Genomic DNA, 26668 nt, shown 5'->3' with positions numbered 1-26668 from the left:
AGCGTAATGTAATTCGCCTCTAGAATTATTTCCCATTTTATTTGAATTTTTCTCCGTAAGAACGTTTACTTTGAATTTTCTTTCCCAATGGCGTCAAAGAGGGAATTTGAGGCGCGAGGGAAATCGCGTTATTTACCGGTAACAGACGTCCCTAGAATTTACTTTCAGTGAGATTCGGTATAAGCAACTCTTCGCCGTTGAGCGAACGTTTACGGAACGAACCGGGAGTAACGAGTCCTCCGGTTATGACCAAACATGGCTTAGGCACGCTATCTACCTCGCACGAATAAAGAGGTTGAGAGAGAGAGAGAGAGAGGGGGGGGGAGGGTAGGGCAAAGCCGTTGCTTCCACATCTTCTCTTCTCGAGCAAGTAAATATTTTGAGAATTATGGAGATGCGGTAATGCTCGAATCGACGATTCCGTTATTCCTACATTCAAAGTATGTGCACTTAAATGACTTCTTTTGCTTTTATACGTCTTTCTCTAATAACTTTTTGTCTCATATATCAAAATCTCGGTTTTTTGTTTTCTTTTCTTAGAAAAAAACACCAGATTCCTCTCTCTTATCGCTAACTCGATACGTAAAACTCGAACGACTATCTTTTTCTACCTCTTCTTATCGAGAGGTAACGATATAGTCGTGTTATTATACTCGGCAGAAGTAATTGCTTTACAGGAATTGGGATGCATTCGGAAATCGGGACGCCCGATAGAAAAGTCTATAAACTTAGAGCAAGGACATTGATCGTGGAACTAACGTGAATAAGAGACATGGAGAGAACATGAAGAGAAAATAAATTAAAAAAGACATAAGCGCCATAGCTCGCGGAAACTTTGCAGCAACGAATTTCCATAAGGAATTTGCATAAGAATTCATCTTAGCGTTTTTCTCGATCGTTACGAATTTATCGTCGTTACGAAACGACGAAATATATCCGTTATTAACGGAGTAATTAATGTTTCACGTGAGCAAATGATCGCGAGAAGAGTTCTTTAGCGTTTTCTATGCGCAGAATACTTATCTCCTAGCTCCTCTCTCTCTTTTCACCTCTCTTGCTCTCTTTTTCTTGCTCGCTAATTTATGTATCTTTCCATCGTACGTTCACGAAAAGTGAAACTGGTAAGCGTACTACGTTTATGATGCGGTATCGCGGCAGTATGTCAAGATGTAGACAGAAGGTTTTCAACGTCACGTGCTAGTACCTATATACGTATTACTCGGCAAAGTATGTAAATACATAGGTAATACGCGTGTCGTACGTGGGTTGGATTTATGACTATACTAAATCGGACCTCGTTGCTTCCGATTTCCTCTCTCTCTTTCTCTCTTTCTCTCTCTCTCTCTCTCTCTCTTTCTCTCTCTCTCTCTCTATCTCTCCTCTTCTCTCGAGCTTCATACGTTTTCGCTTTTAATGTATTTTCCGACCCTGAGAATGACAGACGGTAATACACTAATGTGCGTGAAACTAATGTGACGGTGAAAACTAATGTGCGTGATAAACGCGCATAATGTAATGAATTAAACGATTTCCGCTCTCCTTATTTTTTTTTCCACGATTTACGGTAACGTTGTTTCTTTGAAAAACAATCGCTCGCAATAACCTACGATCGGGAGACTTTTTCTTCTTCTACGGAAAGAGGCTGAGCGCAAGCTTAAGAACGAATAAAATTGCGAAGATACGTGAAGAAGAGATCAGATTGAGTCTAGCTCTGATTCGCATAATTCGGAATAGGGTCACATTAGAGACGGCGTCGTTTATCTAACACCACCATTCTCGTAAAAACGTGCCCATCGATGACGGCGACTGAAATTTATGACCGGGGTAGCCGCATGCTGGTGGTTTTCCTTTCTCCTCTCCACACCTCTTCTCTCTATCCATTTCTCCCTATCCATTCTGCTCTTCCGCCTTCCTATTTCTCACCATTTGCAAAAATTAACCGATATAACTAACCTATCGACCGGATCGTACCTTTTGTCGAAAGGAAAGCGTTGAATACCAGCATGAGACAAATGTCATCGCACGAGGAAATTAAATGTGGAGCAATCGTTTCGTATCTTTTCATCTTAGAAAAAATTCGGTCGCGTTACGCGATCGAATGGATCGTTAAAAGCAAATGCTTTTTTGGAAAAATGTTTATTAAAAGAGAGGAGGCCGCCCCTCCAATCATCACACTCGAATGTTATGTCGAAATGGGAAGGATTTGTTGACAGGGACGCGCGGCTTAATACTACCGTACCAATCGATTATCTCCAGCGTGAAAACTTTCATTTCCTCGGCGTGGTAGAGCAACACGGAAGTTCTCGGAAAGGGCTGCTCTTTTTATATCCGATGGAACTGCCCTCGGTCGAATAATAAAGTATTATATATTCGATCGTGACCGCGAGACTCTTACTTTTCTTCTTGCTACGTCTCTTTATCGAGTCTATTTATCGAGTGCTTGCAAGCGTATTCGTTCTCAGCCGTTAGAGGGGACAACTCTGGAGAGTCCTCCGAGAGGGAGGAAACTAACCTAAGATCCATCGAACCGATAGCAACGGCCGAGTGCGGTTCGAGTTATTGATCGATGCATCCTATAAGCTGTAGGCGACCTCCCTCTCTCCCTCTCTCTCTCTCTCTCTCTCTCTCTGTCTCTCTCTCTCTCTCTCTATCTCTTGTACGACGTTACCTAGCTCGCAGATGCGACTCGCGGATACACCTTGTAAGATTCCCTCGACTAGGCGTCTACGCGCAAATATCTACTCTCTGGCATATGTACGAGTTATAATCCTCGCGCATATCTTACACGTTAGATCTATAACCCGTATCTCGGGAGTAAGACTACTGGCTTATCGATCCTACGGAGTCGTAACCGACCTCTTCTCGACGTTTATATCAAAAAGACTTTTACCTCTCGAGAGACGACGAGATTTTAGTCGTGGACGATAAAGTCGAGGATCGAAAAAAGCAATAATGTTGGCCCTCGAAATCTCCGCTTGGTGTTGTATCGTTCCGATAGTCGGATTAAATGCCGAGTCAACGAACCGAGAGAGCCAAAGAGAGCTTTCTTCTTCCTTTCGAAATATTCGTCGAAAAAGCTTTTTGTTGGCCGAATCTATCAGAATATTTCTATTTCATCGTCTATCCTCTCTCGAAAGTTGCGACGAATATCGAGCCATTTATTTTTTCCACGTTTTCTCGCAGTTCTGAACGATTCCGACTTGGACATAATAATGGCAATATATATGTATACATACATACATACATATATTATTAAGCAATTACATACGTGACGTGCTATCCCAGTTTGACCGACTCATATCGCTATTCCGCGAAAGGCGGCGCATCGCGACTCTTAGACGCAATCCGGACAGGTTCTATTACGCCTTTCTAATCGCGTAAGCCTCCGCAAAGAGAAAGAATTCTCGCGTCGTCATGAAAGGCAATTACAAGTTGAGTCCTTCTTCAATGGAATATCCTTCGAAAATCGCTCCGACGTAGGATATTCTTTTTTTTTCTCTGATGAGCCGCAGAATGGTTAAACTTGGCGAACAAACTAAATTCTTATCGATCGTATCGGCGGGATCACAATATGCTTCTTTGTTTGTTGTATTCTCGAAATAATCTCAACCTTACATCTCTCTCTCTTTCTTTCTCTCTCTCTCTCCAGTATATGATCGAGTCGTATAATCCATTACCTTTGAATATTTTATTCGACGCCGTATAATTTTCAGACTTTGCAGTTTTACCGACATGAATAATTTACGATGTTCCTTATCGGACCAAGAGCTTTCCGCCCCCACAAACTTCCTCTCGAATGAAATTATCGCGGAAAAGAATATTTATTCGTTAAACTCGATAAATTCATTAGCATCGCTATGAGAGGGATTTAATCCTTACGAATGTTTAAACGGAAAATATGAAGCACGTTTTAGCTCGTCGTTCGAATAGGTTAGTCGTATTTCTTTAGAAACGTTCACCTTTCGATGCGAGCCGTAGGTTCGTCGGCTTCCTTTTCACCTCGAGATTAGAATGCACGATCGAGGAAAGAAAGCGAGCGGAGCTTGCTTAACGAAGGTACGCTAATCGGAATTAGTCGTTTCTCGTTCGACAAAGCACCACACCGGTCGCTCTCAGGTACTTAGTCGCTCTTATTGCGTTCCCGTCCCTTTGATTTTATGAGAAAACCGTCCTTAATTCCGTAATCGAATTACGCTTGTTCGTATCCTGGTTTCGATGCGTTAGAATTAATCGAGAATTATTATTATTATTATCATTATAATAATAAAAATAATTAAGCTCTCTCTCTCTCTCTCTCTCTCTCTCTCTCTCTCTCTGTCTCTCTGTCTCTCTGTCTCTCTCTTTCTCTCTTTCTCTCTCGGGTCGGAGCGCGTTAATTGCAGGGACAATTATGGTAATGGTCGTTTCGTATAACAACGTTATTTCGTGCAACGAAATTAAAATGTAATGCATTAGGTTTATCAGGTAAGTTACAATTTGTTACTTTTAAATCGAATACCATCGAGAGTTTCTCGAGATAGGAAAATCGTCCGATCGTTGAACGATTAGGAAAAGCATAGATTCATGGTGTCAAACGAGCTCGTTCTAATCCGTTAAAAGTCGATTTTCTGAGAGCGATCGAAACCTCGTCAATATTCACGCGAGAATGGCTGCAGCTGCATTGCAAAAAGTTATTATATCTTTTTCTCTTTAAAGAAGGATCGTCGTTGAGCTTTATTTCCCTTTTCATTTTCATTATTTCCTTCGTTTCTTTGTTTCTCGTTGGTCGTTCTAGAAAATCACGCTCTTCTGTATCCCGTCGTCATCCTCGGGCAACATTAACGATCACCTACTACGATATCAAAGCGACGTAATCACCGGGTTTAATTTGCGATAAGAAAACAACTAGACGTATCGCGTAGCAATAGAAAATGATATCAATCCGTGCAACGACACGTTATCTCATATCCTAAATATTCCGCAGCGGTCGCTGTAATTTTCCTCCTCGTCCTAACAATTTCCGGCAGGAAATTCGATTCGATTTACATTAGAAGATTGAAGTTTGAAGACTTATACCGAAAGAGAATACTGTATGCGATGAAAATTAAAGTTATCGGAGATGGAGAAAAGTATGGGAGAGAGCATTGGGAGAGACAGTTTTCTACTCCATTCATAAAGTTTCAAGGAGTTTCCGCGGAAAATACGTAGGAAGCGCAATGAAAATACCTAGGTAGATACGACGAATCTGTAGGTTCGTCGACACGGGAATAAAACTTTCCCGATGGAAAGTAAAATAATCGATAAAACTTGGCGAGCATAGAATCGATATAATCCAGGAACGATCGAGTCGTGGCCGGCACTAGTCCGATAATCCTTTGAATCTTTTTCGAAAGTCATTTCGAAATACCGAGGAAACGATTCGCGATTATTAAATGGCTAAAGTTGTGTCGCGCTAAGGTCCTCCAATAAAATTGCGTTTGAAAATATTTCTAATTGATTACGAGTCGTCAGATTCGTCCGTTTTATAATCGACGATCGAGAACAACGTTTAAACTTGGAAAGGGGAAATTTCAATCGGTACCTGCAATGCGGGTATATCATACCTGTGGGCATGTACTTAGGAGGGCGACCGCTGCGCAACGGAAGGTTTGCGTGCGACGTTTCGAGATGCATCGGACGGTGCACCGACCGATCGACCGCGGTGCACACGATACGAGGCGTTATGCAGCCTGTAAAACGATGCCTCCTCTCTATCTACGGTACCGCAGTGCGTTCCTCGGCTAGGTCGCGACCCCGGTTCGCTTCTCACCTTCTTCTTACCTTTCCTTCGATCCTCGACGGCTCGCATTTTTGATCCGTTGCAAATCGATCAAAACTGTTTTTAAGCCTCAAACCGATCAAGCCATTTTTAAATTTTCAACTTTATTCGTCCATTCGTATTATTAAATTTACAATATATACTATTCTGTAATTACTTCCTAGGTACTTATAATACCTAGATCGAAAAAATCTAATGAAATCTGATCCTTTAATGAAAAAGAAAAAAGAAAAGTAAAAGTATTTTGTACAAGTACACGATCTCTTTTAATTTGCTATACCGATCGAACCTTTTTTTGTCGAAAGGACAAAGGGAAAAGTATTTGCGAATAGAATTCCGCAGACATCGAAGATATCATCGCTTATTTGTCCAACAAAGGGAGAGGTAGGTTTCGCTCTAAACGGTGTGTATGGGAAAAGACGCTCGTTCGTCCAAGAGAGGTATCGTTTGAAAGACAAGTAGAAGCTTGCTTTTCTCTCCAACGAATGAACCTTCTCTATATCCTCTATGACATGGCGTGTTCCATTCGACGATGCAATAATTCGATTAGTTGGCAAAGTATTAATTGACGCGCCAGGGTATATACACTTGATGGAGTACACACACAGGCTCTGGACCATCGAGATGGATGAGAGATAGATGGATGAGAGAGCGAGAGAGATCGAGCGGATCGATGCAGCACCGGATGGACGTACGAAGCAAACGGTGCGTTTAACCGTCTCGAACGTGAAAGGTGTGGGGGGAAGTAAGGGAAAATATCAGTCGATCTTATCGAGTTTTTGAAATGGCACTGATCATAAGATGCGATCGTTAATGCTATATACCCGATGAAAAAAAGTCACGATCGACGGTATCCTTCAAATAGATGTCTTAGTAGCTAGGATATTATTAGGTTGGAAACTATGAAATGGGTGTTTTTGTTTAATTATTTATTTTCATTCAACGTCCGTTTCATAGTTTCCAACCTAATATATTAAATGTCGAAGACAAATGATCATGTAGCGTTCATCCAAAAGTATGTTCGTACGTTTTTTACGAAACGAATTATAACGTTACACACTTTACGCCGAAGATAAGTAGATATATCAACGTCGTTAATCGTCACAATAATAAGATCAATGTTTCAAACGAAGAGATCGCGTTACGCAAAACTTTTACGAGAAGATCTTCAGAAAAGCGATTGGAAGATAAAATATACCGTGTCTTTGTAATATAACTTGTCGCGTCGCGATATATTTTAAACGTTCGCTTTAATAATCGCGGATATTGCACGGGATAAAGATTATACACTTTGGCCAGTTCTTTCTTAAGATTCGTCCTTTTCTTTGAAGTAGTTTCGAGTCGATCGATGGTATATAAATAACGTATACGCTTCTTCTTTTTCCTTCCTCTTCTTCCTCGTTTCATCCTTGCTCTCTCACGATCATTCGCTTTCCCTTACCGAATTTCTTTCTCTCTCTCTCTCTCTCTTTCTCTCTCTCTCTCTCTCTCGTTCGCTCGCTCGCTTTTTCTCTCCTACCTCTCTCTATTGGCTACCTCATCGCTCATCACTCCCCGGGGGGTGAAGCCAGACCGTTTTCTCCTCGCAGACACGCTGTCAGAGACCTCGAGTGTAGGTTCAACAATCCACTCGGACGTCTTGGGTCAAGTGTCGTCTCGAACAAAGAAATCGAAAGTCGAATTTATTCGATCTACAATATTCGAGAGTACAACATTCGCGGTATAACATTTGAGAGACTCGTTCGAGTAAGCGTTCGAGTCGCCATTCGTATCGGAAAGAATCAGTCCGTAATATTAAATCTTTAACCGTCCGTTTCCATCGCCCATGAGGCGGAAGTAAGCTATATTCGACGTGAAGCGGGAATACGGCGGTCGCATAGTAAAAATGCGTGGAATCGCGGAGAGAAGAACGAAGAATTTATGGAATTCACGGAATCTCTTTCGTGATCGTTCACTCGCGAAAATTCCAGTTACGCTTATGTACGTAGACGCTTGCGTATGGTAGGAAAGGTGGCGCGAGAATGAGCCAGAAGAGAGATCGAGCTATTTTCTTCTATTCCCGAGAGAAGGGAAGCTTCTCGGCCTTTGTAAAATCTGCAAATGCGATTATGGAAGTTGGAATCGAATTTGAATAAATATTTGAATAGCTATACGAGCCAATCCGTGTACGAGAGAAAATTTTTAAATCCCTTCTCCCTCCCCCCTCCCCTCCCCACGAGGATCGTATGTTTAAGAATCGACGATAGAAAGGCATTAGAGGAGAGGCGGCGGACCGTCGAGTTAACGACCTCGGGACGAAAGTCCGGGGGCGATTCGGTAGGCCGGTAGAAAAGAGCGATAAAAATGAGCAATTAAGAGCGAAAGCCAAAAAGGAAGCTCTTATCGTGCCCGCCGCGTATCCTCAACGGCGGTGTGCCCGATCCATAACATTTACCGCCGCGCTCTCTTCTATCCTTTAACAGCTCCGCGATATGCACGAGCTACGTGCGTACGCGTTTGACAGCCTGTTAATATTTATCGCAGGAGTCAACTTGCAAACTCTTCGGCGCTAACGAAAGGTCAGTCGTTGCCGGTACGCGTTCAGTGTTGGTCGGTCGAAGAAGAAAGAAAGAAAAGAAAAGAAAAGAAAAAAAAAAAAATGAGAATGGCCTTTAACGAATTAAACGGAGACTCGCTCTTCCGTACCGCATAGCATATTTTTCTCTTCGAAGAGAAACTTGGTCTTTTATCCGTCGAAAGGTACGGTTAAACGTTTAAATTTATTTGATTTATTTTAAAGGGTCCTCGTACGCTCGGCGACGTTAATACTATTTTATATCAGAGTCGACGAGTCAAAGTTAATCTTTACAAAGTCCTCGTGACAATTCGCGAGCACGCTAGAGTCGCATTCAGACTCGTAAAGCACGGTACTTTGCGATATTACGAGCATTTAAATGCTAGGAATCGTCTTATGAGATCGAATCTGGTCGATACCGTCGATCGAGAGGAAGATTAGAGAAGGGATTATCCGGAGGTCGACTCGCTTCCTCGAGAGCTAAAATAAGCCTGCTTGAGATTTTTATTTCTACGTTTCTCGCGATCGTTGCTCGTAATCTGTAATCCTTATAGAGAGAAAAAAAAAATAATACATTATCTCGAGCGTCGGATGGACGCGGCATCGTTCGAGGACACGCGATTCCGCGCGAACACTCGTTGAAAATTCTTCCTCTCTCTCTCTCTCTCTCTCTCTCTCTCTCAAGTTCTTTAACGATTTATTACCTTCGAACAGAAAGTGCAGGCCGCTCCTTTGGAACTAGGTAGGGAAATAGGAAGATCAATACGAAGAGCTCCCTCGGCGTTTCTGCCTCTCTTTCACGCAACGTGAAATTCGCCGGTAAATTTGGAGTATAATTCGATATTCGAGTCGAAACCAGTAGGAAACTCCCTTTGGGATCATTAAAAAATGTCTTTAACGAAAAATCTCTCGAGAAACGGAATCAACGTCCCTTCGAGTCGTCGATTTTATATGAAAATATCGGATTATACTAAGAGACGGCAGAGAGAGAGAGAGAGAGAGAGAGAGAGAGAGAGAGAGAGGTAGGAAAATCGATGTTCCTTCGTCGACTTGGCACGTTTCCCATTTTACGACGTCGAGCGAGGTAAAGGTGAGAGAAAAATAAGAGACCGGAGAGATGCCGCATTGGGTGGTCTTTAATTGACTCGTTCTTTGACGATCCTTGAAAAAGGAACGTGAGACGTATTGCGCCGCAATTTCTCTCGTTTCGTTTCGTTATTATATTTTTGATTGCCATTGTTTTCGATCGTTTGAAATGTTTCCAATAGAATTTCGTCGATACGCACGCCCCTATTAAAGTTCTCGATACAATATGTGAGCTTTCGCGAGAGCACGACTCATCTTCTTCTTCCTAATCGAGAAAAAATCGCGTGCGAAGCGCAAGTTCGTAGAAAAGTTATGACGTTGACTGAAGTACTTTAATCTAATCTAATCTGACATCGTGTCTATTTTGTTCCAGATAGCGAAACAATTGAGGAGCCATGGCCTTCGAATCTTGAAAGCTCAACAACGTTCGATGCTTCGGCCGTGGTCTACGCGCAAAATCTTTTGGAAGATCTTCTTTCCGCATATAAATTAGACGTGTACTTTTGATTTCTTTTGCGAAACTTTGACGGAGAACTTTCCTTTCTCTAACATCGCCGCCGTTCGGGATAAGAGGTAAGACTCCCTAGTCTATTTGATTCGCGAATAGGTACGACTTTTTCACGGAAATATTATCGTCAGATCTTTGACGGGAGCGCGTAATGTTTATATTCAACGTAGGAAACAAGCTGTACTGTCGGAGGAAATTCGAATAACGGCTCGAGAAATATGAGAAAGAATTATTCGATACGGCGAGTCCTTTTCGTTCGTTCATTTTTTCACTCTTCCGTCTTCCCATTTTGTCCATTTTTTCCTCGGATAGAATTCCTTCATTTCTCGGAAATGTTAACAAAAGAGGTTTATTTACGCTACAAGAATATCTTCTAGACCGTAATAGTAGTAGTAGTAGTAGTAGTTCGATTGTTTTACTTTGGCTCGATAAGCGAACACTACTCAAAGCACGGAGCTTTGTTCATTCCTATGTTTCAATAGAATTCTCTTCGTTCAAAGAATGTCCGAGGTTGTATTAATCTTTGAAGAAAAATCCAACATCTTATATCGTCATCGAAGAAATAGGAGCTTTACGGTGATTAATTCTATAATCGTACTTTCGGGTCTATCACGGATCCGACTGTGAATTCGAAAGACAAGGTGAAGGTTTTTCTATCCTTTCGTGGTTTTAGGTTTTATACGCGAGAAATAGCTTCGCGCTCGTCGGTCGATCGACTTCTCTTGGCTGACCCCTCGCGTTTTCAACGTTGACAACTATTGCCTCCGTTCGTCTTCTTCCATGTCCCCGTTCATCTTACTTTATGCTAACGTTTTACACATACCCTCGAGAGATGCCAAGAGAGAAAATCTTTTTCCTTCTCTATATTAACCTTTTTTTGCTTTTGCGACTTAAAATATCTTTGTATCGACGTAGAAGACTACCAAGTTTTCGAAGAGTACTCATTTAAAATCTTTAACGAGTTTCGCGCTTGTAATCTTCTAGCTAAACGCTTTCTTTGACGTACTCGAAGACTTTATTAGCTCTCGCTGTATTTCAATGGTTCGTCTCGATAACGCTATCGCCAGTCGTAGGAAGCAATCCACTTTTTCTTTTCAGATTTCCAATCGCTCGAGAGCTTTTATCTTACGTCACAGCTTCCGGATTTGCCATTTATCCGATGGCGTGCCTTCTCCCATAATGGACCACATCCATGTTTTCCGTTGAATTTATACGCGATGCTTCTTCGGTCGTAGTTGTACTTTCTTTCTCGCTCGCACGCACGCACGCACGCACGCACGCACGCACGGACCCACGCATCTCGTTTCCTTTTCTCCAAGTAAATGGAAGTGCCGAGCCAAACAAAGAGCTCTATGCGAGGATAGAAATACGTGTAATTCTCAATGTTCGTACTATCCTGATCGTACGCGAGCTTCTCGATGATCGTTTAATTTAAATTATTGGAAATTTTATTCCCTTACCCTCGCATTCCACAAACTCTAAACCCATTGGTCGTTGCGACTGTAAGTTGCTTTGTTCTTTATTCTATTCATAGAAAAGACGCGGTGAGTATTTGGGTATAGAGAAAGAAAAAAAAAAAAAAGAAAAAAACAAAAAGCAAAAGAAAGAAGAAGAAAAAAAAAAGTACCTTCCCTCGAACCCACCCTTCCCTTCGTCTATAAAATTCCTATCTCGTGCGGTGTCTACGTATGTAGGTACATCCGTTATTCTCCAACTTATCTCTCGCCAGGTGTCCTCTTTTTATTGCAATATGCAAAAATCCTTCCTTTGAGATTCCGAGGAATAATGAAACGTAGTGCTCGCGCCTGGTACAATGCGCCCAGCTAGAATAGGCGCAATCGAGCCACCGATAATGCATTCCGTTCGTGCAACTTCCGAACGCGCGAAATACGTTATTCCTCGAAAACTCCTCGCTATAGACTTTAGACAAAATTTCTCTATCGCGTCGAATTGCGAATCGTAACGAGATGAAAAAAAAAAAAAAAAAGAAAAATATCTGGCCATTTCTTGACATCTTTTCGCGAGGATTACGTAAAGATGAAAGGAATTCGTCGAATATTTCGACGACTCGACGTAAAATTGATTTCGCAGACAACTAAACGGGAAATGGAGCTCTTTCGCGTTAAAACTCATATCATTTGAATTTCGAAGTAGGTTATTTTAAATTCCCTGCGTTCTACATTCGACACGATTTTATGAAATACGTAGCAAGTTTAAACTACGTATCAGTTTCCTACCTAGAATGGAAATTATTTGGAAAATTTTTCGATCCTTCCTATATCGCGGCTCCGATCTAAATACAGGTGAGATTTATGACGAGCGAAAGGTATCGCGATCATAACGAGATCGCTTAACGTATATCTTTGATACGTTTCGAATTATAACGGACGTGAAAACGTTTTGAAATTTCCCTATGTTTGTATCGAAATGTAATTTTTTTCTTTTTTCATAGGGTAAGCGCGTCGAGTGTTTCGAGTTACCGTTCGTAAATAAAACGAAAAGCTTCTTGTTTCATAATGATTTAAAAATTAACTTTTTCGATTTACGTTTATAACCGAAGATCCATTTATAACCGTATTAGTCGAGAATCTCGAGTATAAAAGCTTCGAGCTCGTCGACTTAATGGCGTTAAACATTCGTCAAGGCGAACATTCGAAACGGCACTCGAATACATCCATGCAAACGAGCTGTGTATACTGCGACAGTAAACAAGTAAGTAATTAAGATAATCTAGGAAGGATTTCTCTCTCTCTCTTTCTCTCTCTCTCTCTCTCTCTCTCTATCGCCGAACGATTCTACGCGTTGCTTCTTGGACTAATAAATATTAATGATATTAGCGGTTTAAACGAGACTATCGAATCGGGAATATTTCTTGTATCTTTTTTAATCGTCCGTGTCGAAGAGTCATTCTCGAGTCGTATTTTCGAAGTAAAGATTATCGAAATGAGATGACGAAACGATTGAGATATAAGGCGCACGCGACGACGAACTCGCGTTTCCCCTTTTATTTATTGTGCGTTCTACCGCCTTCGTCCTCTTGGCGCCACTGCGTGGTGCACATATGTGTGTGGTGTCAGCGCGTGCACATGCACGAAAGAGAAAAGGAGAGAACACGAATGCACGGTCATGCGCATTAACGTACATATGTACACAAGGCTTCGTACATAACTCGTATATAAATCGTATATAAATCGATTCGTTATGTGGGCATCAGAGTATCGATTATTATCTTGCGCTTATGTCTATTTATAGCCACGGGCCGGCTCGTTCCTCTTTGTTGGCGCCACGTTTCCCGACTGGATGCACGGCGTAAACTATATGCCTCTCGTTTCACGTTCGCACACACGCGTTAACGAACGAACGGCGAAGCCCCGCTTACGCACCATACGCGGCGCACATACCCTGTCATGTACGCATCATGTACATACGTGCCCATCGGCTTATGTGTATACTATGCATTTATGTGTATACATAGACGTAGTACGTATCTATCCTTGCAGAAACACGGCAAACAAGGAAGTGCTGCTTCGAGGAGTAGATGCCTGCATATGGCTGCTGCTTGCGTAGCTACTTCTTTGCGCGTCGAGCTTTCTTTATCCAAGAATTATCAACTTCCGTCATCCATTTATTTATTCATTCACTCATTCATTCGTTCATTCATTCGTTTATTTATCTATCTTCTTTTTCCCTTCGAATCATTATTACTTATGTCTCTCGAGTGATAGATTAAGAAAGTTAATTAAACGTTGTAAACGTTTGTAGATCGATTAAAGCAAATGCTTTTCACGTAGCTTTATTAATTCTTTGTAAATCACACGCACACAGAGTCGGAAATGAATCGACTTGACTGCCGTGATAGACCAATCATGTTCTAAACTGTCTCAATAAGACGGAACCGTTGCTCCTTAAAATATTCCGTTTTGCAGTCGTACAAGAGACCGAAGCGTTACACTCGATGGAATATTGAACGACGTGTTTCTGCTACCGTCTGCATGAATGCAGCTTATAGGCGCGTTAACTTTCCCTTCTCTCCGATACCTTATGCGACAAGACTTTAACCTTCATTACACATGTACACTTGCTTATAGTAAATATTAAAACTATACTAAATATTAAAACTTTTTTCTATAATAATACAGGTCGTCTTACGCGCATCCTATAAATTACTTTATCGAAGAAACGCGAATTGTACTAATTCAATTTTCTTATCCTCGTCGACGTATCTCAAGAGATAAGCGCGCGGGATTAAACGAGACCGAAGGAAAAATTAATGAACAGTTTCGTCGCGTGAGAATCGGGGCCGATAAATTGACAAAATCTCGATATTGAGAAACCCTATTGTAGTATCGAACGTGTAGATTTGCTTTCTGTGCGGTTTCCCGACGATCGCGAGCTTCCCGTTAATTATCTATCATTGGTGCTGGACCAAAATCCAATTGGTCCAGCATCGGTAGGAGCACGTGCGTGGATGAGGGACGATAGAACGGAGGGATAAAGTACCAATTTGATTAGTAGCTTCAAATTTTTTAATTAAAACTAGTACATGCGTACGAAATAAAGAAAAACCTCCGATAAGATTTACTCGCGAAACTTAATTACTTGTATGGAATGCAATATAATTTTAAAGAGTTAAGTAGCAATTAGCTCGATATGTTGTCGTGCGATATATCACACGATATATCGCATACCATAGCGAGTAATATCGATTGGAGCTTGCCGCTATTGGAGTCTCACATTTTAGAAATAAATCGATTATTTCTAAAGACGGTAACTGTCAAAGTAGAACGAACTTTTCGAGTACGACAACGATACGTACGTCTACGTTTATAGGCACCATTTACGTTTACGTATATTAGTTTGCTACTGCTAGATTTGTGGTAACGCCAATAAAAAAATGGCTTCGATCGAATAAACGCGATTAACGCTACGAAATAAAATATTACCTCCCATTCGACATAAAACGAATAGGGGTTTTCGATTAACGACGAACCAACGCGTTTCCGAGTGTGGATTATCGATACTCCGCGTGCATGCTGTGTGTGTATGTGTATAATATTATAGATATATCTGTATGTATTTTATATATATATATATATATACATATATATACTTGTGTGCGTCTGGTGCTATTGCATTGCTCTTCGTACACGTCATCGGGGATGTTGCTAGTAAATCATGAGCTACTGTTAATTTTCATTAACAGGAGAGGTACGTTGTAGTAAGAGAATATGCCGACGTCGATATTGGGAATCTAACGGGGAGACTTTATTTAAAGAGCTGATAAAAACGTTAAGCGTAGTAGGGTAAAATATTGCATCACGGATATTACGGTATGGACGAGCAGGCGTCCATGTAAATGTGGAAAGCTTTACGTTTCAGGAAATGGTGACAGTGTTTGGACGCTACTTGAAATGAAATGATTTATTTTAGATTTGACAAAGTGTTTTGAATCGATGAGCGCATATGAACAAATTATTAGGATATAAATAATCGTTCGATCGGTCGATCTATCGATGGACCGAATAGGGCGAATTATCTAAAGTCACGAAATGTTAATCGCACAGGTGCGTAGGTATTTACGTATGCAAATATGTTCTCGGTGTAGAGAAATATCGGTTAATGCGATATACACATATATATATATATATATACACGTATAGTGCGATGCGTATTAGCATATCGTTCTTATGGGACGAGAATATGCGAATATCGGGCATAGGGTTAAAACCGTGGCAAACTATAGCTTCGATCGAGCACACGTTCCACTAATGGGTAAAGCATACTCGATAGAAATTATACCGTTAGTTATAGTTGGAATAAAAAGACCGTTTCGAGAAGGAATTAATGATGTGGATTAGGTTGTAATCACAAAATGTAAAAGCACAAATGATTTGCCTTAAAAAATTATGCGACCATTGAGATGACCATTGTCGTGATATTTTCTCACTTCTTGAAAAGAAATTCGAGTACGCATCACGAATGCCTTTAAATCAATTAAGCAGTTGACCGTTTACCGAATTCCACTTTTCCAATTGTAAAACACTACGAAAGAAATAAATTTTATCTATTGCTTCTCGCTTCTCGTTTCTTTGGTCGATTTCAGGATACTCCTAGATGATATTTACGAGATAGGTATTTCCTATGGTAGATCAAAAGAAAAAGGGAGCTCCATAAACAACAGACGAGATATACGAAGAATTTATCGATCGTAAGAGAGCGAGACGTCTCTCGGTAAAGAATCTCTTTTACTTTCTTTCCTATAGCTATCCGCATTACAGACGAAAAAAGGATTCGTTATCGTCGTCGTTATTTCTTAAAACGATTTCTTTACACAAGAGGTGTACATATGTCGAGTAGATGGATGCAAGGTACATTAAGGTATAGATAATAAAGAGACGCCTATCCTCGTACCGTGGATACGAGGATTGCTCACGACCTTATTGCTATTCATACGCGACAATCTCGTATCGTAGCATTAGACGCGTTATAAGCCTTTATAAAAAGGGTAGTAAAGTAGGACAGAGATAGTTCCGGCCCTTGTGATAATTTCGATCGCTTCGCTTTCGCGATACTTTTAAAGGCGACGCATTTAAAAAAGCATTACGCGTGATGGACTTTACGTCGTAAGATGCAAAAATGCGCGTATCGATCGGAAACATTGGTATTCGCAACGATAGACAAAGATTATTAATCAAGGAAGAAGAGTTCCTGGATAATCAGATTGATTCGAATGTCACCCTATAATGTCGGACCCGTTGGCCTATGACCAACATCGACGCGTCCAGTATACATACTATCCGGTATATGTCAAAGGTTAAAGCATTACTGTTTCGAGTTGACCGCAGTATTTACGCCTAATGAAATGCCGATGGATTGTAATTTCGACAGATTGGTTCGCTTATTCTCAATTTTGTCCAAATTAATTTTATATCGACGACTTGATAATCACGCGTCGTATTAAAAGCTTCCCATGGAAAAAGAAAATAAATTCGTCGCCGTCGCCGTCGTCGTCGTCGTTCCCGTCCATCTCCGAAAAAAAAATCTTGTTCGTTTTACGCTGTTCGGGGCTGCTACAAGACTTTATCGAGATCGACGTCGAACGGGGTTCTCTCTATTGTTATCGTGTACGATCTAAGAGAGAACGTATCGTCGTTATACGTATCGATCGCGATGTCTTACAGCACTCTTGAAGAGAGAAGGTATATTTTCCGAAGACGACCTTACTCTTGGTTGTAAAAGCCATTGTTGCGACCATCCAAGGCATGGATTAAATTATCTCCATCCGAAGGTAGACAGTTTTCATCTGTCGTATTTCATTTCCTTCAGCGACAACAATATTATTTTATAAGATCCCACCTCTATTATATTCGCGGCGATGGATAATTTTTTGCTTTAACGAGCGAGCTGCAATTAGCATCTTCTCATTATCGTCCGACGTTATCGTCTCTCCCAAATCGTAAGCGGCTTAAAAAAGTGAGCAATTATCACATCGAAAAAAATACTCGGAAAAAGAGATGTCTAGTAGAATAGATCGCGATTCATTTTTCATCCACCGCTTTACGATCGATTACGGTCGGGGGCCTTCTGTCTGACTTTTGTCGTGGCCGGGTGAGCGCACGACCGCGACGCGTATAACCGTTCATTCATAAAAGCCGTCGTGGTTGACCTCGTGAATGTAACGCGTTTATCAGCCGTAATCTTCCAGTGCATTCGCTCGTCGAGTGAAACGCTTACGTAAGCGGCTTGCGACATGGACTAAATGACCGGTCAAAGAGTTTCGAAGAAAAAACTGTTATTACGATTAGCTTTTTTCTTCCTCTTAATTCGACCCCAGAGAGAACAACGATTGCATCTCGAGGCGACCCTCTCCTCTTATTAGTTTTGAAGAATTTAGTAATTTTAGAAAATCGGAGAAATGAAATTTGAGAGAGAAGAAGCATGTAAGTCGTTCTGAAATATCGAATATACGTGCCGGATAAAAGAAGTCGGATACGTGTGATGAGGAAGTCACAAATTGTCTAGTTCCTTCTCGATCCTCGTTCAAGGTGCATCATTGTGTGCATTATTTCGATATTACATTCGAATAAGGGAAAAATAGAAATTGTTGAGAGAAAAATATATAGAGACAAATGTGCGACGTAACCTTGAAGAGAAGTAAAGGAGAGGGTCTTTCTCGGAAGAGGATTAGTCATTTCGATCGGCGATAGCTTTGTTATTCGGCATTGTATGAAAAAGGAGGTCACGTGTTTTCTTTTTTCCTCACGACGCAATGTCGTGACAACAACGAGAAACGTTGCGAGGAACAAAACGCAAATCCGACTAGTTTAGATAGGAATATCGAATGGTACGCATCGTGCGTCATAATTTAAGCTTTTCTTTGTTATATATTTTAATAGATTAAATAAAAAAAATCAATCTACGTTTGACATCATTGACATTATTGGCACTCGAACGTTACTCTTGATTCACTGCCACCGCACTGTCCATACGATTGTAAAATTATCTGAGCGTAAGAGCGTAAGTATATATCGAGGGGTTCATCGAAAGCGATCGATTAGATAAAAAGAACTGTCCTTTGTTATTTTCTTACAGGGTGGGAGAGGGGGAGGGGGAAAAGTCCAGAGTCACGTACGCAACCGATGAGCATTTTCATCGGCGCGCGGTATATGAAACTGTTTTTGTATTTGTCGTTGGTCATCCATCGAAGAATTTCGGATCTCGGGCGTCGATACTTCATCGCTGGTTTCATCGCGAAATGAGAAAATAAATAAAATAAAGGGAAAAGAAAGATCATTATGATTATTATGTTCGTGTAATTAACGTCGTCGCTGATACGTTTTTGTCTTTTCAAGTTTCTTCCACCTTCCTCCTGCCCGAAGAAACGTAAGTACATATGTACGTATGTTATGTCGTGTTGATCGTAAGGAAAGACGCCACGCTTATTTACACGAATGCGCGTACGTATTATCGCGCGATTACATTCCGAGAAAGCGTCACGAACAAAAGGTATTATGGTCATTGTTTCTCTGCAATCTATACTACGTACGCACATTCCTCAAAAATAATAAAATTCCCAGGGCGTATCAGTGGATTGAAAGTTTGTCAATGGGAAAGGTAATCAAGGTGTGTTAAGATCGTTCGCAACTTTTGAAAACGAATCCCGTTTCTTTTCTCGTCAACTTAGAACGCCATTTTTTCTTTCATTACACTTTTCAGAAATCGCTCTGTTTCGAGCCCGTACATTAGCGCTCAAGGCGACTCGACGTATTTTTACGGCCTGTTGTATGCGTTTTCCCTCTTTCAAGAACAGGTATCGCGTGAATTATATAGAAAAAGGAAAGTGGCCGGGACAAACGACCTCGTGTGTGTGTGTGTGTGTGCGCGCGCACGCGTCTGTACGATATCTATGCTACAAATATACGTATTTACGTAGTGATCGCGTGAAAGTGTCCAAAGCATAAGTATATTACGTACGTTGGTCCTAGTCAAAGTTAAACACGCTAACGTAGCACCGCGACGCGCGAGCACCTTTAGAGTTTCGAAAAGACTAGATTTCGTCGATCTAATCGAAACTATCGGCGCGAGCTAACGGTCGCGATATTTCACGCAACCGTGAAGCGATAACGTCCACTATACGTTACCTTGTTACGTTCGTGCTAATTGTGAATTAGAGATTTATCGATCGATAAGACCGATACTTCGCTCACAAGAATACACGTGTACGTTGGATTATTTAATAAATCGATATCAGCGGACACGGCGAACGATATTACACGATGAATTCAATTCTAACAAGTTTCGCGTAGTATTTTATCGAGAACTAGATACGTTTACTTTGGAGTTCAAAGGTATCTCAGAAAGTTCGAAAGTTTCGTTCGTAGGCGCGCGCGATAAACGCGCTTGTAAAGAGAATGTCGCTAGGATGTAGCGCGTTTTAAGTTATCCTGTTTCTCTCTCCCTCTCTCTCTCTCTCTCTCTCAATGTCGAAACTTCTTCCTGGGCGAGCAGACATTTTTTCCTTTCTTCGACCAAATCGTTTTCACGCTCGCGTAAAAAGCAATGTCTATACGCGCGCTATCGCGGACGTAATAATAGTGCATACTTTACGATTGTATGTGCATAGTATCGCTTTCAGAGCGGCCTGCCGTGCGTACAGACCAGTAGAGAGGAGGATGAAGATGAGGAGAAGGAGGAGGAGTGGTCCCCGAGACAGGATACCATTTAAGTGTTCCGTAAATACTGTTACCACAAGCGAGGGAACAATCCGCCTTGGGAGCTACTCGCACCGCTCGATAATGCATTTTGTCGGTAGGGTACGCGCCCGGCTATGGCATCGTTTTCTATCGGCTTTATGTCCGATCTAATGGCCTTCGATGAAGTAGAAAAGGAGAAGAAGGAGGAGGAGGAGGAGGAGGAGGAGGAGGAGAGAGAGAGAGAGAGAGAGTGAGAGAGTTTATTTACAACGACGAAACGAGCTCTCCTATGCCTACAACCATCCACCCTCTCGCTTGCCTAAAAGTCAAACTTTTAGTACTCTACTCCGCGTAGACGCAACACTTCTGAGGATTCTGTCTCCGTTGTAAAATAAAATTAATTGGCGTGAAGAGTAAAATCTGCGTTTCGTTGAATCATACGTACGTATTTCATACTATGTCCAATAGTCGACTAATTGGTAAGTCGAGTCGACATCACGTAGATTAGTAGTGTAGAGACGTCTTAATGAATTAGCACGAAATAGTTGTATTAATAATATAAAGATGATCGCACGTTCGGCCCCGAGACAGGAGAGGATCTTGACACCGTTTAGTTATTTCGATCTCTAGTCAAGTGAATACACCGAGAACAAATTAGACACGGATCGGTGGAACAATAGGTTAGCGTACGCTAATTAAACACGATATCATCCTCGTCTTCCATTAATTTCTTGCGACGCTTCGCTCGGCTTAATCCAACGGATAAGTAATTTTCTAAACGCTGCGAGATCATATCTTGGTTCGGTGAAACTTTGCTAATTACCTAGTCGAGATGATCGTTTTGCTAATTTTACGATTAACGAGCGTCGACGTTTGCGAGTGCATTAAGTACGACAACCATCGATACGATTCAATTATGCTTCTTTTCCACCCCCCTTCCCCACCTGCCGTCTCCCCCGAGGAAGATATTCAGATATATGTATGAAAATCGAAATCAAAAGGAATCGTAAAAATCGACTCGAATTTAATCGACTTTCCATGGAACTCGGCTCTGATCACGAAGAGAGAGACGGTGCGAGAAAGAAAAAGAGAAGTTTGATCAATGCGCATCATCCCTCACAAAGATGAACCACGACACTCACAAAAACTCCCTACGACTCGGACTTGTAACGCAATTATGCGACGTTTAATTCGATGAATTAATCTCTGGTCTTGGTCGGCGTCGTCGTCGTCGTCGTTGGCGTCGCCGTCAGGTTGCGCCTATAGCACAGACGAGAGAAAGATAGTTGACCCGCGGCAGGAAATCTCTTCAATCTGCCTTGATGCGTCTCGTTAACGAGTGTTTGTTTTCTTCCGGCGAGCTTGGAATCCCTTGGCAGTCATAGTTTTTCTTACGCTTTCTTTCGTCTTTTGTAAACGAGAGAGCGAGAGAGAGAGAGAGAGAGAGAGAGAGAGAGAACACTAGTATTATACTAGTATTATACTAGTTTGTTCTTCTTCCCGTTCTCTTCGCACTTTGACAACAAACGTTTCGAGCGTTATGTTTTGGAAGCTTTCGCTCGAAACTCCGAAAAGGAATGAGAGACGAAGGAAAAGATAAAGCTTCGAGGGACTTCATTTTCCAAAGTGCTCTAACAATTTTATAGATGGAAAACTACCGCTTTGGCTCCTCCTTTCTCCTCGGTTTATTGCTCTACCTCCCATCTAACTTGTACGTTTAATCAGCGACAGCGTGACCCGAGGCTGTTGGCTCTTCCACTTTTACGATCTTAAATTCTTTCCTGCTCTCTACCTTTCTCTTTTAGCAGCACGCTCGTAAAAGATTTCGTCGTGGGTGTATCCGTCTAAAAATATGAGCGATAACGAGCAATCGATACGCAACTCTGACCTCGCTCTCGAGGCTCATTATTGCGTAGCTACATATTTTTTCTTTTTCTTCTTCGTTTGTTTGTGTATAGACGTATTATTACGAGTTCGAGAAAAATTCATATAAAATAATTGAAGAACGGAGAAGTTTATTTCTTTTATTTACGACTTTTCCCGGGAACGTTGGCGGAAGGAAAATAAATTTCAAGGATTTTCAATGCGAAGAGAAGAGAGCGCGCGCGAGAGAGAGAGAGAGAGAAAGAGAGAGAGAAAGAGAGAGAGAAAGAGAGAGAGAGGGAAAAGGCAGGGGGGAAGGGGGAAAGGAAATAATGTAATTAAAATGAGATGCGCGAGAGACCAAGATGCGTAGTTACATAGCGAGCGAGCGGAGCAAGTGCATATGTAGAAGCTCGCAAGATGTAAAGCAAAGGACGTCATTGCGAAGGGAAGAATTCCCAGTGCAAATAAGGAGGAGAAATTGACTCTCGGAAGCGTTTCGAGGTACTAGTATAATCTTGTTATTCCAACGGAGTTTTGCGTATCGTCGTAGAGACCGTGCGCCGCCGTCACCTGTGTCATGGCAAAATGTGTCAGCGTATTTCGATATCCTGTTGAACGATCGTTTCTTCTTTTTTACGATTTTTTCTCTGTTTTTTTTTCTTTCTTTTCTTTTGCCTTTAAAAAACTGTCTTTTTTATATCGTTACTTATTTGTTTTAAAATGAACGTCCGACGAGAGAGAGACGGGATCTCCATCACGCTCGCGTCCACGATTTCGATCGTAGCTTAATCGGCTATCTCTTTGTGAAAATTTTACTAAATCGCTTTGTACGAGCGCTCGAATAAATGGAACGAGGTTGATTCTGTGCGAAGGAAAAATTTTCATAAAATTTAACGGGAAATTTCCGCTTTGTTCAGATGCATTCAAAAAGCATCGTATAATAGTCGTCGGAGAATCATCTTTATTACGCGATCGAAGAGAACGAAATTGAGCACGTATGCGCGATAAAAGGATAAAAATAAAAAAAGAGAGATCGGACGTATCGATGCTTTCGGGATCGCTTTAAGATACGTCGTCAAAGTATCCGTTCATGTAGGAAATGCCTTAGTTGATTTAGTGGGAAATTCTAAAGGTAAAAGGTTCGTTCGTCGATTTACCTCAACGATTCTGAACCGTAGAAATATACGACGTCTCGTTATAACGATTTGTCTTAATCAAAAATGAAATCATCTCGATCGTTAAGCAAAGTCAAAGCTTTAAGTAGCATTTCAATGATGAAACTCGCGTGTAACGATGGTAGGAAACGTTCATTAATATCGAAGGAAGCTGGTCGGCCGGTCGCGTCGACTAAATTTTTCTTCGAAACTAATCGAGAATTTGTCTTTGGAAGAAAAACGCCATCGGACTAGGGATTTCGTTTAGGTCACGCCGTACGAGACCTCCAATTAATTATAGTTGCTCAAATCCGAATCTATTTGGAAGGTGTAATATTTTGTAGAAAAGCCGCTCGATGAAAGAGAGAGAGAGAGAGAGAGAGAGAGAGAGAGAGAGATAAAGAGAAACGTTTGTTGCCTTCCTTCATCCTGCCATTCTCTGTCATTTATAAAGATCGAATTTCGTGCTCGAGCGAGTAGTATTTACGACGAAGTTTCTTAGAAATTATTTTATCGAAACGATATCGATGGGTTGCGATGTAATCCGTTTTTAAAGAACTCGAGCAAAGAGTAAGAGAAAATTGATCGAGTGCCGGGTAGCATCGCGAGTTGGGTGGGATTAGCCGAGATGGATTTTATCGAATGAAAAGGAACTTTTCGGTCGGAACGTGTCCCGGAGTCGTGATCAATTTAAAAGGTAGAAACGAAGGTAAAGAATATCCGACAACTTTTCATTCTTCTAATCGTTTATATAAGAATAATATAATGTACGTGTTCGCACGTTTAACATTACGATCTGACAAAGTTGTATCGTCGTATGATCGAGGACATCGATAAACGAAACCGACAGCGCCATGCGTGTTTTGAGATAAGGGCTACCACGTTAGACGACTCTGTTATGTCGCGCGTAGTGCATATTTTACCATCGAAGATAACGCGCATTTTCAAAGATCGATCCCGATCGAAATCGATGCTTCAATTATTACTTTAATTATCTTTCTAAAACAATCGACGACAGAGGATATGGATAATTCGTAGTCAAGGTAAAAAACATTGGACGGACGCGACAAAATCAAATAGCCGAGAAAAGAAAATGAGAAAGAAGGAAAAGAAAAATAAAAGAAAATCTCATCGGAAATGGAATTGAATGCAGCCAACAATGAAATACAATTAAAACGTGGAAGTCCCTCGAACGTCACATTCGATGCTTTGAATATTAATCTTTTAGCGAGAGCGAGCGATCGAGTGGAAACGCATGATTTTACGGACAGAATGTTGAAAGCGACGCATCGTTAAAATCATCCACCAAAAGCTCGTTCTCACGAGTAAATTCAAACGATAGTTTATCATTCCATCGTGCGGTATTAAAATTTTCCTTGCGTTTATCCGTACGTCAATTACGTTACTGCGCGTGGTCAAAGGACGTCGCTGCATATCAGAGTTTGATTTCTAAAGATATCCCCTATGAATGTTAATCGTTCGTTTTGTATATCCACTTTGATGAAGGTCTAGCACCGTCATGATTGCGTTTTACCGTATTATTACATTCGATCGAGTTGGCGCGACATAGCGATTGCGGGATTAATAGATAAATGCGCATCATGAACGGTCGTGTTTTAATTTGTCGAGAAAAGCTCAATCCCGTTCCTCGATTCGCTTTCACTTTTCGACGCAGTTTCCATTTCGTGGAACCTTTTCTCGCTCGGTTTAAAGCTCGCCGCTTACTACACGTAACAATGATAAAATGGGAAAAGGCCCTTAATGGGAGTTTGGTGTATTTACAATTATCGGGGAATTCAATTATCGAGGGAAAACTAATCGCAAAGTCAATTTTAATCAGTGAATCGCTGGAAATTTCACGAGAATTGTACGCAACTTCTTCGAAAGCACTTTAAACTCTTCTTCCTTCTCTTTCTTTCGAAAAGATAATCTCTATAATAAATGCCTAATACCTTAGTCGATGCCAAAATTGCATTTTGATATACGCATTTGCATAATTTTTTCCAGCTTGTTCGTCGTTTACAAGGAGGAAGCAATTACGCGAGCAATTAGGCTACCTTAAAGTTAAATCGTAGTACAGGAGCCTTAAAAAAGCCGATTAAAATAGAGAGACGTTCTCGTAAAGAGAGCAAACGTAAAGCGGACAAGGAAGAAAGATTGCTTTCATATTTCATCGGATTTGTTTTCTTCTTCGTCTATCGAATCTATGCTCGATTGAAATTATTATCCTTCGATTTGATTCAATCGTACGAAAGCTTTTTCGGGCTTTGTCGATAAAAGGACAATATTTTTTTCCTACTACTAGCTCGGCAGATATGGCCAGCGACGAGTCGGACGTTGGAGTTTTTCGCGTATGGCTTGCTTTATAATCCTCTTCCGTCCTTTCCCCTCTCTCCTCTCTCTCCTTTTCTTTCTTGAGATGATGTCATCAACCCGAGATATACTATACCTATATGTAGTAAAGAGTGATAAGCGGACAAGGACGTTGCCTCATAATGTTTCTGAATAGATAGATATTTCAAGATCATGGCAATTGTTATAAACTATCGTAGAATTATCGCCGCATCTTATTTCACGTACCCAAGTGCTTATTCGATGGTATGTAATGCGAATAATGTAAGTATGCGAGTACACGGAGTATTGCAAAGGACAAAGAAAACTTTGTAATTCCATAGTAAGCGATATTTTGTTGGATCGAAGAGGAAACACGAAATGACGGGGGATAAAATATGGGCCATTGAAATTGTTGCCAAGCTTGAGACTTGATTTTAATGAAATTAGTTCGTCCTTTGAAGTCGTCTTCGTGCGCTTTCGTGCCAAATTGAAAAGACGAGGAAACAATATATTTATATCTATGTAAAAGGCGAAAAGGAAAATTTCATCGCGGGATAGCGTATCGTAGATCTATATATTCAGTATGCAATATATGTGCGTTATCTCGTGCCGCATCGTACGTTATATTTTCAGATTGTAGGAAGAAGTGTGACGCACGAGCGATAATATCCAAGATTTATTCGCCGTCGCCGCTGCCGCCGCCGCTGCCGTCGCCGCCGTCGTCGTCGTCGTCTTTGACACGAATGGAACTGGATGTCGTTCGATTCGTCGTAAAGTTACTACGATCGAAAAAGAAGGAAAAAAAAAAAAGAAAGAAAAAGAGAAGGCTTTTGACTGTCCGAATATGAAGCAATTTATTTTCGCAACGTTACGAGTTGCGTTCGATTTTTATAACTCGTTCAAACTTGGAGGCGAATAAAAACTTTCTTCGAAAGGATCGAAGCATGAACTCGCTGGTAATTGTTACTCGTACGGATGACTTTATAAATCATTTGCAAAAGGAAAAGATAGAAATAAAATTGGAAGAAGAGTAAAGACTATTTTAGATCGCCAACATCTCTCTCTCTCTCTCTCTCTCTCTCTTTTCCTCAGTCTTGCCTTTAATTCTAATCTAAATATAAGTGTAATATAGACATTTATCAAATACGCTATAGCCGTCTTAAGAACGTTTTTTTT

General features: G+C 41.1%; 1 protein-coding gene across 2 annotated transcripts in view; it reads left to right on the top strand.

Moving 5' to 3' along the window:
• The window catches only part of LOC124956738, a 59975-nt gene that overhangs the window by 11867 nt on the left and 21440 nt on the right, over positions 1–26668 (top strand). For both annotated transcript variants that reach the window (XM_047512926.1, XM_047512925.1), the window contains exon 2: positions 9811–10010. The gene's annotated coding sequence lies outside the window, so the exon portion shown is untranslated. The remainder of the gene's footprint in view (positions 1–9810; positions 10011–26668) is intronic.

Source organism: Vespa velutina, chromosome 23 (assembly GCF_912470025.1).
Source record: "Vespa velutina chromosome 23, iVesVel2.1, whole genome shotgun sequence".
NCBI classification, from domain to species: Eukaryota; Metazoa; Arthropoda; class Insecta; order Hymenoptera; family Vespidae; genus Vespa; species Vespa velutina.
This window is presented reverse-complemented; position numbering and strand designations above follow the sequence as displayed.